The sequence below is a fragment of the Tachyglossus aculeatus genome, chromosome 1 (assembly GCF_015852505.1).
Source record: "Tachyglossus aculeatus isolate mTacAcu1 chromosome 1, mTacAcu1.pri, whole genome shotgun sequence".
Lineage (NCBI taxonomy): Eukaryota > Metazoa > Chordata > Mammalia > Monotremata > Tachyglossidae > Tachyglossus > Tachyglossus aculeatus.
In genome coordinates this window covers 2185317-2198419 of record NC_052066.1, presented here as the reverse complement: position 1 = coordinate 2198419, position 13103 = coordinate 2185317, and positions in this window count along the sequence as shown.

Genomic DNA, 13103 nt, shown 5'->3' with positions numbered 1-13103 from the left:
CTCTCTATCACTGTCTGTCTCTTTCCCTTTGGTCCGTCTCTGCCTCTCTGCGTGTCTCTCAGTGTCTGCCCCTGTATCACTGTCTGTCTCTTTCCCTTTGGTCTGTCTCTGCCTCTCTCAGTGTCTGTCCCTCTATCACTGTCTGTCTCTTTCCCTTTGGTCTGTCTCTGCCTCTCTGCGTGTCTCTCAGTGTCTGCCCCTCTATCACAGTCTATTTCCCTTTGGTCTGTCTCTGCCTCACTCAGTGTCTGTCCCTCTATCACTGTCTCTCATTCCCTTTGGTCTGTCTCTGCCTCTCTGCGTGTCTCTCAGTGTCTGCCCCTCTATCACTGTCTGTCTCCCTTTGGTCTGTCTCTGCCTCTCTGCGTGTCTCTCGGTGTCTGCCCCTCTATCACTGTCTCTTTCCCTTTGGTCTGTCTCTGCCTCTCTCAGTGTCTACCCCTATATCTCTGTCTGTCTCTTTCCCTTTGGTCTGTCTCTGCCTCTCTGCGTGTCTCTCAGTGTCTACCCCTCTATCACTGTCTGTCTCTTTCCCTTTGGTCTGTCTCTGCCTCTCTGCATGTCTCTCAGTGTCTGTCCCTCTATCACTGTTTGTCTCTTTCCCTTTGGTCTGTCTCTGCCTCTCTGCGTGTCTCTCAGTGTCTGCCCCTCTATCACTGTCTGTCTCTTTCCCTTTGGTCTCTCTCTGCCTCTCTGTGTGTCTCTCAGTGTCTGCCCCTCTATCACTGTCTGTCCTTTCCCTTTGGTCTGTCTCTGCCTCTCTGCGTGTCTCTCAGTGTCTGCCCCTCTATCTCTGTCTGTCTCTTTCCCTTTGGTCTGTCTCTGCCTCTCTGCGTGTCTCTCGGTGTCTGCCCCTCTATCACTGTCTCTTTCCCTTTGGTCTGTCTCTGCCTCTCTCAGTGTCTACCCCTATATCTCTGTCTGTCTCTTTCCCTTTGGTCTGTCTCTGCCTCTCTGTGTGTCTCTCAGTGTCTGCCCCTCTATCTCTGTCTGTCTCTTTCCCTTTGGTCTGTCTCTGCCTCTCTGCATGTTTCTCAGTGTCTGTCCCTCTATCACTGTCTGTCTCTTCCCCTTTGGTCTGTCTCTGCCTCTCTCAGTGTCTACCCCTCTATCTCTGTCTCTTTCCCTTTAGACTGTCTCTGCCTCTCTACGTGTCTCTCAGTGTCTACCTCTCTATCTCTGTCTGTCTCTTTCCCTTTGGTCTGTCTCTGCCTCTCTGCGTGTCTCTCAGTGTCTGCCCCTCTATCACTGTCTCTTTCCCTTTGGTCTGTCTCTGCCTCTCTGCGTGTCTCTCAGTGTCTGCCCCTCTATCACTGTCTGTCTCTTTCCCTTTGGTCTGTCTCTGCGTGTCTCTCAGTGTCTACCTCTCTATCTCCGTCTGTCTCTTTCCCTTTGGTCTGTCTCTGCCTCTCTGCGTGTCTCTCAGGGTCTGTCTCTCTGTCGGTTTCTTGGGCTTGGACAGAGGAGTGACAACTGTCGGTTTCTTGGGATTAGGAAGAAGAGTGACACCTGTCAGTTCCTTGGGATTGGGCAGAGGAGAGACCCTCTCCTCTAGACGGTAACCTCGTTGTGGGCAGGGAATAATAATGATGGTATTTGTTAAGTGCTTACTACTACTACTACTACTACTACTACTATTACTACCAGTAATAATAATGGCATTTATTAAGCACTTACTATGTGCAAAGCACTGTTCTAAGCGCTGGGGAGATTACAAGGTGATCAGGTTGTCATGGTCTTCATCCCCATTTTACAGATGAGGTAACCGAGGCCCGGAGAAGTGAAGTGACTTGCCCAAAGTCACACAGCTGACGGTGCAGGGATTTGAACCCATGACCTCTGACTCCAAAGCCCGGGTTCTTTCCACTGAGCTACGCTGCTTCTCTGAGCATGTGTGCAGGATATATATATATATATATATATATATATATATATATATATATATATATATATATATATATATATATATATATATATATATATATATATATACAGGTGACTGTATAGACTGTGAGCCCGCTGTTGGGTAGGGACCGTCTCTAGGTGTTGCCAACTTAAGGGGAAGACAGAGAACAAAACAAAACATATTAACAAAATAAAATGAATAGAATAAATATGTACAAATAAAATAGAGTAATAAATATGTACAAACATATATACATATATACAGGTGTATACATATATATAGGGGACGTTATAGACTGTGAGCCCACTGTTGGGTAGGGACCGCCTCTAGGTGTTGCCAACTTAAGGGGAAGACAGAGAACAAAACAAAACATATTAACAAAATAAAATGAATAGAATAAATATGTACAAATAAAATAGAGTAATAAATATGTACAAACATATATACATATACATATATATACACATATACATATATATACATATATACATACATATATATACATATATATACACATATACACACACACATATATATATACATATATACACACACACACATACACACACACACACATATATATACATATATATATATATACAGGTGACTGTATAGACTGTGAGCCCGCTGTTGGGTAGGGACCGTCTCTAGATGTTGCCAACTTAAGGGGAAGACAGAGAACAAAACAAAACATATTAACAAAATAAAATGAATAGAACAAATATGTACAAATAAAATAGAGTAATAACTATGTACAAACATATATACATATATACAGGTGTATACATATATATAGGGGACGGTATAGACTGTGAGCCCACTGTTGGGTAGGGACCGCCTCTAGGTGTTGCCAACTTAAGGGGAAGACAGAGAACAAAACAAAACATATTAACAAAATAAAATGAATAGAATAAATATGTACAAATAAAATAGAGTAATAAATATGTACAAACATATATACATATATACAGGTGACTGTATAGACTGTGAGCCCGCTGTTGGGTAGGGACCATCTCTAGATGTTGCCAACTTGGACTTCCCAAGCGCTTAGTCCAGTGCTCTGCACACAGTAAGCGCTCAATAAATACGATTGAATGAGTGAATTATTATTATTAAGTGGCGGCGGCAGGATTAGAACCCACGACGTCCGACTCCAAAACCCGGGCTCTTTCCGCTAAGCCCCGCTGCTTCTCACTTCAGAAGGGAAAAAGGGAATTTGTTCTGGGGAAGGCAGCTCCCTCAAGCAAATGAAAACTCCCCTTATTGAGAAGCAGCGTGGCTCCGTGGGAAAGAGCCCGGGCTTTGGAGTCAGAGGTCATGGGTTCAAATCTCGGCTCCCCCAATTGTCAGCTGGGTGACTTTGGGCAAGTCACATCTCTGGGCCTCAGTTGCCTCCTTTGTAAAATGGAGATTAAGACTGTGAGCCCCCTGAGGGACAACCTGAGCGCCTTGTAACTTCCCCAGCGCTTAGAACAGTGCTTTGCACATAGTAAGTGCTTAACAAATACCATCATTATTATTATTATTGTTATTATTGTGAAATGTGGATCTCCTGATTGAAAGCATGAGATGAGGTGTGAAAATGAAGGAGGGGATGAGGAGGAGAGAACCCTCTCACAGCTGTGAGCCCGCTGTTGGGTAGGGACCGTCTCTATATGTTGCCAACCTGTACTTCCCAGGCGCTTAGTACAGTGCTCTGCACACAGTAAGCGCTCAATAAATACGATTGAATGAGTGAGTTAGAGGGGCTTAGTCTGGGAAGGCCTCCTGGAGGAGGTGAGCTGGCAGGAGGGCTTTGAAGGGGGGGAAGTGCGCTAGCTTGGGTGTTGAGAATAAAAAACACAACAGGCATCATAGTCGAGTCTGCCCAAATGGGCCACTTCAATCAATCAATCAATCAATCAATCGTATTTATTGAGCGCTTACTATGTGCAGAGCACTGTACTAAGCGCTTGGGAAGGACAAATTGGCAACACATAGAGACAGTCCCTACCCAACAGTGGGCTCACGGTCTAAAAGGGGGAGACGGAGAACAGAACCAAACATACCAACAAAATAAAATAAATAGGATAGAAATGTACAAGTAAAATAAATAAATAAATAAATAAATAAATAAATAAATAGAGTAATAAATATGTACAACCATATATACATATATACAGGTGCTGTGGGGAAGGGAAGGAGGTGAGATGGGGGGATGGAGAGGGGGACGAGGGGGAGACTTGAGACTTTCTGGATTGCCACTTTGATACACCCTTAAATTACAACCGATTATATTTATCAAGCATGTCCTGTGTGATGACAGGACATCTTCCTCCCTTCAAGGCCCTGCTGAGAGCTCACCTCCTCCAGGAGGCCTTCCCAGACTGAGCCCCTTCCTTCCTCTCCCCCCTCGTCCCCCTCTCCATCCCCCCCCCGTCTTACCTCCTTCCCTTCCCCACAGCACCTGGATATCTGTATATATGTTTGTACAGATTTATTACTCTATTTATTTTACTTGTCCATATCTATTCTATTTATTTTATTTTGTTAGTATGTTTGGTTTTGTTCTCTGTCTCCCCCTTTTAGACTCGGAGCCCACTGTTGGGTAGGGACCGTCTCTATATGTTGCCAATTTGTTCTTCCCAAGCGCTTAGTACAGTGCTCTGCACACAGTTAGCGCTCAATAAATGCGATTGATGATGATGATGATGATGATGAGCACTGTACAGAGCACTAGGGAGAGTACAATACAGAATTGGAGAAGCAGCGTGGCTCAGTGGAAAGAGCACGGACTTTGGAGTCAGAGGTCATGGGTTCGAATGCCGCCTCCGCCGCATGTCTGCTGTGTGACCTTGGGCAAGTCACTTAACTTCTCGGAGCCTCAGTTACCTCATCTGTAAAATGGGGATGATGACTGTGAGCCCCACGTGGGACAACCTGATCACCTTATAACCCTCCCAGCGCTTAGAACAGGGCTTTGCACATAGTAAGCGCTTAACAAATGCCATTATTATTATTATTTCCTGCCCAAGAGGAGCTAATAGGGAAGCAGCGTGGCTCGGTGGAAAGAGCCCGGGCTTTGGAGTCGGGGTCATGGGTTCAAATTCCTGCCCTGCTAATTGTCAGCTGTGTGACTTTGGGCGAGTTACTTCACTTCTCTGGGCCTCAGTTCCCTCATCTGTAAAATGGGGATTAAAACTGTGAGCCCACATGGGACAACCTGATCACCTTATAACCCCCCCCCCCCAGCACTTTGAACAGTGCTTTGCACATAGTAAGTGCTTAATAAATACCATTATTATTATTATTATTCTCTGGGCCTCAGCAACCTCATCTGTAAAATGGGGCTGAAGACTGTGAGCCCCCCTGCAGGACAACCTGATCACCTTGTAATAATAATAGTAATAATAATAGTAATAATAATAATAATAATAATGGCATTTATTAAGCGCTTACTATGTGCAAAGCACTGTTCTAAGCGCAGGGGAGGTTACAAGGCAATCAGGTTGTCCCTCGGGGGACTCACAGTCTTAATCCCCATTTTCCAGGTGAGGTAACTGAGGCCCAGAGAAGTGAAGTACTTGTACTTGTACTTCCCAAGCGCTTAGTACAGCGCTCTGCACACAGTAAGCGCTCAATAAATACGATTGATTGATTGATTGATTGATTGAAGTGACTTGCCCAAAGTCACACGGCTGACAATTGGCGGAGCTGGGATTTGAACCCATGACCTCTGACTCCAAAGCCCGGGCTCTTTTCCACTGACCTCCCCATCATCAATCGTATTTATTGAGCGCTTACTATGTGCAGAGCACCGTACTAAGCGCTTGGGAAGTACAAATTGGCAACATATAGAGACAGTCCCTACCCAACAGTGTGCTCACAGTCTAAAAGCACTCCCCAGCGCTTTGAACAGTGCTTTGCACATAGTAAGCGCTGAATAAATGCTTTTATTATTAATAGTCCGGTGCTTTCACATAGTAAGCGCTTAATAAATGCCATTATTATTATTATTTTATTATTGGAGGGGGCGACAGGGACTAAGAGAAACTCATCCGTGTCTGGGTGGAAATGAGCCACGAACTTTAAGAAGAAAGTGTGTGGGGGGAAAAAAAGAAGGGTTCAAATGAATGAGTCTTTGCGTATTGATAATTGCGGGTATTGGAGATTTGTGAATCCGATCGAATCCCACATGTTGCCGTTTTTTTGGGAATGAGAGGACTCTCCTCCGATCCCTTCTTTTGCCCTCCTATTGGTCTTCCTGTTGCTCAGCCAAATGGGAGAGCCAAGGAAAAAGGATGAAATGGAGAAAAACCTTACATCCCAGTGCTTAGAACAGTTCTTGGGGCAAAGTAATTAATAATCCATACTCCATCGTTAATTATTAATGTCGATATAATACAAAATATTATATATTATAATATACTATACAAGTAATTATATGATCACAGTATAACATGATTATACCATCCAGACTGTGAGCCCGCTGTTGGGTAGGGACCGTCTCTATATGTTGCAAACTTGTATTTCCCAAGCGCTTAGTACAGTGCTGTGCACGCAGTAAGCGCTCAATAAATACAATTGAATGAATGAATACTATATAATATATTATATGATATATTCCAATATGATGCATAATATATATTATATTATGCAGCCATCCCCCCATCTTACCTCCTTCCCTTCCCCACAGCACCTGTATATATGGATATATGTTTGTGCATATTTATTACTCTATTTATTTATTTAGTTATTTTACTTGTACATATCTATTCTATTTATTTTATTTTGTTAGTATGTTTGGTTTTGTTCTCTGTCTCCCCCTTTTAGACTGTGAGCCCACTGTTGGGTAGGGACCGTCTCTATATGTTGCCAATTTGTACTTCCCAAGCGCTTAATACAGTGCTCTGCACATAGTAAGCGCTCAATAAATACGATTGATGATGATGATGATTATAATAAACCATAGGATACATAATGTATTATAATATTAATCATCAGTGAATTAATACTATATATTATATGATATATTCCAATATGATGCATAATATATATTATATTATGCATTATAATAAACAATAGGATACATAATGTATTATAATATTAATCATCAATGATAATAATTAATTATAAAATAATAATTGATTATAATAATCATGGTATTTGATAGGTGTTTACTACTAATAATAATGATGGCATTCATTAAGCGCTTACGAGGTGCAAAGCACTGTTGTAAGCGCTGGGGAGGTTACAAGGTGATCAGGTTGTCCCACGGGGATGCTCACAGTCTTCACCCCCATTTTCCAGATGAGGTCACTGAGGCCCAGAGAAGTGAAGCGACTTGCCCACAGTCACACAGCTGATAAGTGGCGGAGCCGGGATTTGAACCCATGACCTCTGACTCCAAAGCCCGTGACTTAGCTCTCTCATTCATTGAGAAGCAGCGTGGCTCAGTGGAAAGAGCCCGGGCTTTGGAGTCAGAGGTCAGGGGTTCAAGTCCCGGCTCTTCCAACTGTCAGCTGCGTGACTTTGGGCCAGTCGCTTCACTTCTCTGGGCCTCAGTTACCTCAACTGTAAAAGGGGGATTATCATCATCATCAATCGTATTTATTGAGCGCTTACTGTGTGCAGAGCACTGGACTAAGCGCTTGGGAAGTCCAAGTTGGCAACATATAGAGACGGTCCCTACCCAACAGTGGGCTCACAGTCTAAAAGAGTGGGCTCACAGTCTAAAAGAGATTAAGGATTAATACTGTGAGCCCCCTGTGGGACAACCTGATCACCTTGTCACCTCCCCAGCACTTAGAACAGTGCTCTGCACATAGCGAGCGCTTAATAAATGCCATCGTTATTATTATTATTCACCCTCCTGTCAAGTGCCACCTCATCCACCTGTGCTTCGGGCCCCATTCCCTCTCATCTTATAAAAACTCTCGCCCCATCCCTCCTCCCCTCCGTAACTTCCATCTTCAACCGCTCACTCTCCACTGGTTCCTTCCCCTCTGCCTTCAAACATGCCCATCAATCAATCAATCGTATTTATTGAGCGCTTACTATGTGCAGAGCACTGTACTAAGCGCTTGGGAAGTACAAATTGGCATCACAATTTTGATGCCCATGTCTCTCCCATCCTAAAAAAACCCTCTCTTGACCCCACCTCACCTTCCAGTTATCGCCCCATCTCCCTCCTACCCTTCCTTTCCAGACTCCTAGAGCGAGTCGTCTACACGCGCTGCCTCGAATTCCTCAACGCCAACTCTTTCCTCGACCCTCTCCAATCTGGTTCCGTCCTCTACACTCCACGGAAACTGCCCTCTCAAAGGTCACCGATGACCTCCTGCTTGCCAAATCCGACGGCTCCTACTCTATCCTAATCCTCCTCGACCTCTCAGCTGCCTTCGACACTGTGGCCCACCCCCTTCTCCTCAACACGCTATCCGACCTTGGCTTCACAGACTCCGTCCTCTCCCGGTTCTCCTCTTATCCCTCCGGTCGTTCATTCTCAGTCTCCTTAGTGGACTCCTCCTCCTCCTCCCATCCCCTTACTGTCGGGGTTCCTCAAGGGTCAGTTCTTGGTCCCCTTCTGTTCTCCATCTATACTCACTCCCTCGGTGAAATCACGTGCTCCACCACTTCAACTATCATCTCCATTCATTCATTCATTCATTCATTCTTTCAATCGTATTTATTGAGCGCTTACTGTGTGCAGAGCACTGGACTAAGCGCTTGGGAAGTCCAAGTTGGCCACATAAAGAGACGGTCCCTACCTATTGACCCCTGTCTGCTTGTTCTGTTTTGCTGCCTGTCTCCCCCTTCTAGACTGTGAGCCTGTTGTTGGGCAGGGACCGTCTCTATATAATAATAATAATGTTGGTATTTGTTAAGCGCTTACAATGTGCCCGGCACTGTTCTAAGCGCTGGGGTGGATACAAGGTAATCAGGTCGTTCCACGTGGGCCTCACAATCTTAATCTAATCTTAATCTTAATCGAAGAGAAGCAGCGTGGCTCAGTGGAGAAGAGCCCGGGCTTTGGAGTCAGAGGTCATGGGTTCAAACTCCGGATCCGTCAACTGTCAGCTGGGTGACTTTGGGCAAGTCACTTCACTTCTCTGGGCCTCGGTGACCTCATCTGGAAAATGGGGATTGAGACTGTGAGCCCCACGTGGGACAATCTGATCACCTTGTAACCTCCCCGGCACTTAGAACAGTGCTTTGCACATAGGAAACGCTTAATAAATGCCATCATTATTATTATTAATCCCCATTTTACAGATGAGGTAACTGAGGCCCAGAGAAGTGAAGTGACTTGCCCAAAGTCACACAGCGGACATGTGGCAGAGCCGGGATTAGAACCCATGACCGCTGATTCCCAAGCCCGGGCTCTTTCCACTGAGCCACGCTGCCCAATTGTACTTTCCAAGTGCTTAGTACAGTGCTCTGCACACAGTAAGTGCTCTGGCTCAGTGGAAAGAGCCCGGGCTTTGGAGTCAGAGGTCATGGGTTCAAATCCCGGCTCCGCCAATTGCCAGCTGGGTGACTTTGGGCAAGTCACTTCACATCTCTGTGTCTCAGTGACCTCATCTGTAAAATGGGGATTAAGACTGGGACAACCTGATCACCTTGTAACCTCCCCAGCGCTTAGAACAGTGCTTTGCACATAGTAAGCGCTTAATAAATGCCATTATTATTACTAATAAATGCCATTATTATTAGTAATAAATGCCATTATTATTACTAATAAATGCCATTATTATTACTAATAAATACGATCTCATGAATGAAGGACACCCAAATCTACATCTCCTCCCGTGTTCTCTCTCCCTCCCTTCAGGCTCGGTCCTCCTCCTGCCTTCAGGACATCTCCATCTGGATGTCTGCCCGCCATCTGAAACTCAACATGTCCTAGACTGAGCTCCTTATCTTCATCATCATCATCAATCGTATTTATTGAGCGCTTACTATGCGCAGAGCACTGTACTAGGCGCTTGGGAAGTACAAATTGGCAACATCTAGAGACAGTCCCTACCCAACAGTGGGCTCACAGTCTAAAAGGGGGAGACAGAGAACAAAACCAAACATACTAACAAAATAAAATAAATAGGATAGATATGTACAGGTAAAATAAATAAACAAATAGAGTAATAAATATGAACAAACATATATACATATATACAGGTGCTGTGGGGAAGGGAAGGAGGTAAGACGGGGGGGATGGAGAGGGGGAAGAGGGGGAGAGGAAGGAAGGGGCTCAGTCTGGGAAGGCCTCCTGGAGGAGGTCTTATCTTCCCTCCCAAACCCAGTCCTCTCCCTGACTTTCTCATCAATCAATCAATCAATCAATCGTATTTATTGAGCGCTTACTGTGTGCAGAGCACTGGACTAAGCGCTTGGGAAGTCCAAGTCGGCAACATATAGAGACGGTCCCTACCCAACAGTGGGCTCACGGTCTAGAAGGGGGAGACAGACAACAAAACCAAACATGGTCACTGTAGATGGCACTACCATCCTTCCTGTCTCACAGTCCCACAACCTTGGTGTCATCCTCAGTGGGAAAGAGCCCGGGCTTTGAAGTCAGAGGTCATGGGTTCAAATCCCGGCTCTGCCAATTGTCAGCTGTGTGACTTTGGGCAAGTCACTTCACTTCTCTGGGCCTCAGTTCCCTCATCTGGAAAATGGGGATTAGGACTGTGAGCCCCCTGTGGGACAACCTGATCACCTTGGAACCTCCCCAGCGCTTAGAACAGTGCTTTGCAATCAATCGATCATATTTATTGAGCACTTACTGTGTGCAGAGCACTGGACTAAGCGCTTGGGAAGTACAAGTTGGCAACATATAGAGACGGTCCCCACCCAACAGTGGGCTCACAGTCTAGAAGGGATTGTCTCTATATAATAATAATAATGTTGGTATTTGCCAAGCACTGTTCTAAGCGCTGGGGCGGGTACAATCAATCAATCAATCAATCAATCAGTCAATCGTATTTATTGAGCACTTACTGTGTGCAGAGCACTGGACTAAGTGCTTGGGAAGTCCAAGTTGGCAACATAGAGAGACGGTCCCTCCCCAACAGCGGGCTCACAGTCTAGAAGGGGGAGACAGAGAACAAAACCAAACATATCAACAAAATAAAATAAATAGAATAGATATGTCCAAGTAAAATAAATAAATAGAGTAATAAATCAGGTTGTTCCACGTGGGCCTCACAATCTTTATCCCCCTTTTCCAGATGAGGGAACTGAGACCCAGAGAAGTGAAATGACTTGCCCAGAGTCACACAGCTGACAAGTGGCAGAGCCGGGATTAGAACCCATGACCTCTAGTTCCCAAGCCCGGGCTCTTTCCACTGAGCCACGCTGCACATAGTAAGCGCTTAATAAATGCCATTTTTATTATTATTATTATTATTATTATTATTAGACTGTGAGCCCACTGTTGGGTAGGGACCGTCTCTATATGTTGCCAACTTGTACTTCCCAAGTGCTTAGTACAGTGCTCTGCACACAGTAAGCGCTCAATAAATACGATCGATTGATTGATTGATCATTATTATTATTATTATCCTCAAAAATCTCCAGTGGTTGCCTGTCAACCTAGGAATCAAGTGTAAACTCCTCACTTTCGGCTTCAAGGCTGTCCATCCATCACCTCGTCCCCTCCTCCCTGGGCCTTGTTCTCGCCCGTCCCGCCGTCGACCCCCGGCCCACGTCCTGGATCGCCCTCCCTTCTCAATTCTGCCAGACAATCAATCAATCAATCAATCGTATTTATTGAGCGCTTACTGTGTGCAGAGCACTGGACTAAGCGCTTGGGAAGTCCAAGTTGGCGACATACAGAGACGGTCCCTACCCAACAGAGGGCTCACAGTCTAAAAGGGGGAGATGGAGAACAAAACCAAACATACTAACAAAATAAAATAAATAGAATAGATATGTACAGGTAAAATAAATAAATAAATAAATAAATAGAGTAATAAATATGTACAAACATATATACATATATACAGGTGCTGTGGGGAAGGGAAGGAGGTAAGGCGGGGGGGATTGAGGGGGGAGGAGGGGGAGAGGAAGGAGGGGGCTCAGTCTGGGAATGATGGCATTTATTAAGCGCTTACTATGTGCAAAGCACTGTTCTAAGCACTGGGGAGGTTACAAGGTGATCAGGTGGTCCCCCGGGGGGCTCACAGTCCTAATCCCCATTTTTCTCTTAGAGGCCCAGAGAAGTGAAGTGACTTGCCCAAATTCACACAGCTGACAATTGGCGGAACCGGGATTCATTCATTCATTCATTCAATCGTATTTATTGAGCGCTTACTGCTCACAGAGCACTGTACTAAGCGCTTGGGAAGTACAAGTTGGCAACATATAGAGCCAACAGTGGGGAACCCATGACCTCGGACTCCAAAGCCTGGGCTCTTTCCACTGAGCCACGCTGCTTCTCCCAACAGATTGTCTCTGTTTGTTGCCATATTGTAATAATAATAATAATAATAATAGCATTTGTTAAGCGCTTACTATGTGCAAAGCACCGTTCTAAGCGCTGGGGGGGATACAGTGTGATCAAGTCGTCCCATGTGCGTCTCACAGTCTTAATCCCCATTTTTACAAATGAGGGAACTGAGGCTCAGAGAAGTGACGTGACTTGCCCACGGTCACACAGCAGACTTGTGGCGGAGCCGGGATTCGAACCCATGATGCCTGACTCCAAAGCCCGGGCTCTTTCCCCTGAGCCACGCTGCTTACTTTCCAAGTGCTTAGTACAGTGCTCTGCACACAGTAAGCGTTCAACAGAAGCAGCGTGGCCCGGTGGAAAGACCACGGGCTTTGGAGTCAGAGGTCATGGGTTCCAATCCCGGCTCGGCCTAATTAGCTGGGTGACTGTGGGCAAGTCACTTCACTTCTCCGGGCCTCAGTTGCCTCATCTGTAAAAGGGGGATGAAGACTGTGAGCCCCCCCGTGGGACCACCTTGTAACCTCCCCAGCGCTGAGAACGGTGCTTTGCACATAGTAAGCGCTTAATAAATGCCATTAAACCCACTGTTGGGTAGGGACCGTCTCTATATGTTGCCAACTTGTACTTCCCAAGCGCTTAGTCCAGTGCTCTGCACACAGTAAGCGCTCAATAAATACGATTGATTGATTGATTGATAAAAAAAATAGAATTGAATGAATGAGCGCATCTCCTCCAAGAGGCCTTCCCAGACTAAGCCCCACTTTT